Source organism: Hevea brasiliensis, chromosome 18 (genome assembly GCF_030052815.1).
Source record: "Hevea brasiliensis isolate MT/VB/25A 57/8 chromosome 18, ASM3005281v1, whole genome shotgun sequence".
Lineage (NCBI taxonomy): Eukaryota > Viridiplantae > Streptophyta > Magnoliopsida > Malpighiales > Euphorbiaceae > Hevea > Hevea brasiliensis.
Genome location: NC_079510.1, coordinates 10,583,729 through 10,586,903, shown reverse-complemented (window position 1 = coordinate 10,586,903; position 3,175 = coordinate 10,583,729). Strand labels below are relative to the sequence as shown.

Here is a 3,175-nt window from a genome sequence, read left to right as displayed (position 1 = left end):
AAGACGACAATGCAAGACGAATATGGACCCTATTTTTCCGCATGTGACACCTAGTAGACTCTTCCCAACACTTTAGACAACTTTTCCCTAAGAATCTGGAGCCTAAGCTCTGATACCACATTTGTCACGACCCAACCTATGGGCCGGACCGGCACTAGGACCTGGGCCAGCCTAAAGCCCCCGAGGCCCGTAGTAAGCCTAACTGTTCATTAACCCAACTCTAAGGCCCATTTGGGCCCAATATCAAGAAAACAAACGGACAGAGTCCGGCCATAAAATGGACTTACCAACGGGGAGTTTTCGACTCACCCGACCTGTAAACACAATAAACAATCCATTGGGGAGCTCAGCTCACCCTCCACATACTCATCAACATAATAATAAATGGGAGCTCAGCTCCCTCATCCAATCCATCAAAACAGACTTAAAATATTAAGTTTACAGGTCCAACATGAATATAATATTACAGACCAAATTCAAATAATTACTGCTAACACATGCGGAAATTCTAGGAGTAATTAAAATTACACAAATATTAATAAACAACCTGCGAAGTAGAAAAGCAGGTTAACTCAGAACAAAATATCCTCCTGTGGCCTGTAAAAATTTTTGAACAGGAGTGAGCGTTCGACTCAGAGAGTAAAATATCAATTTTAACCATAATCTCTATAACTATCTGTAACTAATGCACCATGTAGAGTGAAATGCAACATCAACATCATATTCACATCATAGCATCAAAAAGGTAATTTGGAGCACTCACACACCCTGTAACATCATTCATAGTATATGGGAGCTGATCCCCTATACAGCTCTCTTAAATCCAATCTGGTGCCAGCGAAGAACTCAACTCGGACTTCCACTTAAATACCAAATCGGGGTCCCAGCGAAGAACTCAAGCCGTGTCTACCCCGAAGGACCGGGTCCCAGCGAAGAACTCAAGCCGTGTCTACCCGTCCTATCCATAGTCCACACCACATCACACGCACGCCAACGCACGCACACTGCTCCAAATTACCACAACAACACTCATGGCACATTAACAGTTATCAATGCAACATAATTCGTGCCTAGAGTTTAACTACATAAATATAAGCATATAAGTGATGCATGGGCATGCTGAACATATAATAATATCGAAATTACAGTTAAAATTAATATTTTACTCACAGACTTGACGACAAATTCTCGTGGCGGTGGCGGAGGAAGAAGGCTGTCCCGGCTCACCTGACAATCATATTACATTTATTTAATACAATCTGACTCAATACAACAAGGAAAAAGACCAATTACGTCCTAAGTCGTGCCGAAAATCCGGCAGAGTCTCCCCTATACCTAGGACCTACCCGACCTGCAAAAGGGCTAAAAACGCACTTCTATATTCACAATCCACATATCAACAGTTCAATCATATCACACAGCCCCTCCTGGGCCCATCAAATCAGTCATCAATCACAATACGCAAAATTTCAATTTAGTCCTTATTATTGATCATTTTTGCAAAAACTGCCCAAACAAGCTCTAAAAATTATAAAACTTTGCCCCGCGGTCCTTAGCAATATTACTAAGCTATTGCAAAAAGAATCGTAATTTTCTAAGCTACCACGAATATTTTATGGATTTTTAATCCTATTTAAGCACTAGAAAATTACGAACAAGCAAGGTTCGGGTTTACCTTTGCCGATTCCGACTTCGGGAACGCGCTCGGGACGTCTGACAATGGGGGGCTAGCCAAAACCTCGGCCCAATTCGGAGACTTTTCCGGTAACGGGTCTGTCTGGCCGGAATTTTGCAGACCCGATCAACTGTCGAATTTTCGCGAATCGAGGATACCTACACGAAACCCATAACACGGGGGTTAGTACATAAAATTTTCAGAATTTTCTAAGCTCATTTAATGCTCGAAAATACACTGCGAAGTTCCGTGGGACCCACCGAAAAACGGTGTCGGAAAAATTCGAAATTTATGTCGTTGCGAAGCTCTCGACGAATGGAGCGTGCTGGTAGCCTCGGTTTTCTCGTGGGATTCACGGTTTTCGAGAAATCTAGCCCAAAAGTCGAAATGGGCTAAAATCTTCCCGAGCAAAAATCGGACAATCCGCTCAATGCATTTCGGCGTTCTTGGTGTCTATGGAAAGCTCTCGCCGAGTAGATGATTTTGGACACAAGACCCGGTCCAATCGGTGGCCGGATCGGCCGGATTTGGCCGAGGAAGTCGAAGCGGCGCGCTGGGACGTTCATGTGGCGTTTTCGCCTGTTTAGCGTGGCCGTGGCCATTACTGGGTGGCGGCGCTGGCTGGTGGTCAAAGGTGGCGGCTAGGGGCGGAGAGGAGAGAGAAACGAGAGAGAAGAGAGGAGAGGGCGTCGCGCGCGGGAGGAAGAGACCGGTCCGATTCGACCGGTCCGATCCGGTCCGGTTCGATTCGGTCGGTTCGATTCGAAATACAAAACTTTGAATTTTTACTCTGCCTCGGGACCGAAAACGAGGTCCAAAAATTCCAAAAAAATTCCGTAAAACTCAGAAAAATACGTAGACTCCAAATATATTTTTAGTTTTGCCACGTGGTCTTTAAATTAATTTTTAAAAATCATCAAAGTTTATATTTTCGGAAAATCGAACCCGATTTTTAAAATCCGAAAAATCTCAAAAAAATTCCTAAAATTCAAATAAAATTAAAATACCAAAAATACTCATAAATTTAAAATTTTTGGGGTGTTACATTAACAGACTAACAACTTTAATAGATATTATGAAAAAAAAGTCTATATATATATATTTTTAATTTTTTAAAAATAATAAAAAATAATTGCAATATTATAACAAAAAAATAATTTCAATCAAAATTAACTATTTTAAAATAGTGTTTATCACAAAAAAAAAATTGTGCAAGGAATATTATTAAAATTATTATTATACTCTCTTTGTAATGAGATAGAATTCTGATATTTCATTAGTATAATATTAGAGCAAAAATTAAAATTCATTTTTTTATCATAAAATAAAGTCATTTTAAATTTGGTTTAATAAAGATATAATAATTAGCATAAATTTAATAATTTAAGTAGTAAAATAATAAAAAATGCAATGACAAGAAAATAAAATAACAAAAATATAATTCAATTCATATATGAATATTTAAGTGGTCTAAAAATTAAAATAAATAAATAAAAATTT

General features: G+C 39.1%; 1 long non-coding RNA gene across 1 annotated transcript; it reads right to left on the bottom strand.

Moving 5' to 3' along the window:
• Window positions 1–1,197: 1,197 nt before the first annotated feature.
• Window positions 1,198–2,219, bottom strand: LOC131176002 (uncharacterized). Its single transcript, XR_009146123.1, has 3 exons — window positions 1,936–2,219; window positions 1,676–1,833; window positions 1,198–1,227 (listed from the first exon to the last, which is right to left on the bottom strand). It is a non-coding gene; the product is annotated as an uncharacterized LOC131176002 (long non-coding RNA).
• Window positions 2,220–3,175: the final 956 nt, after the last annotated feature.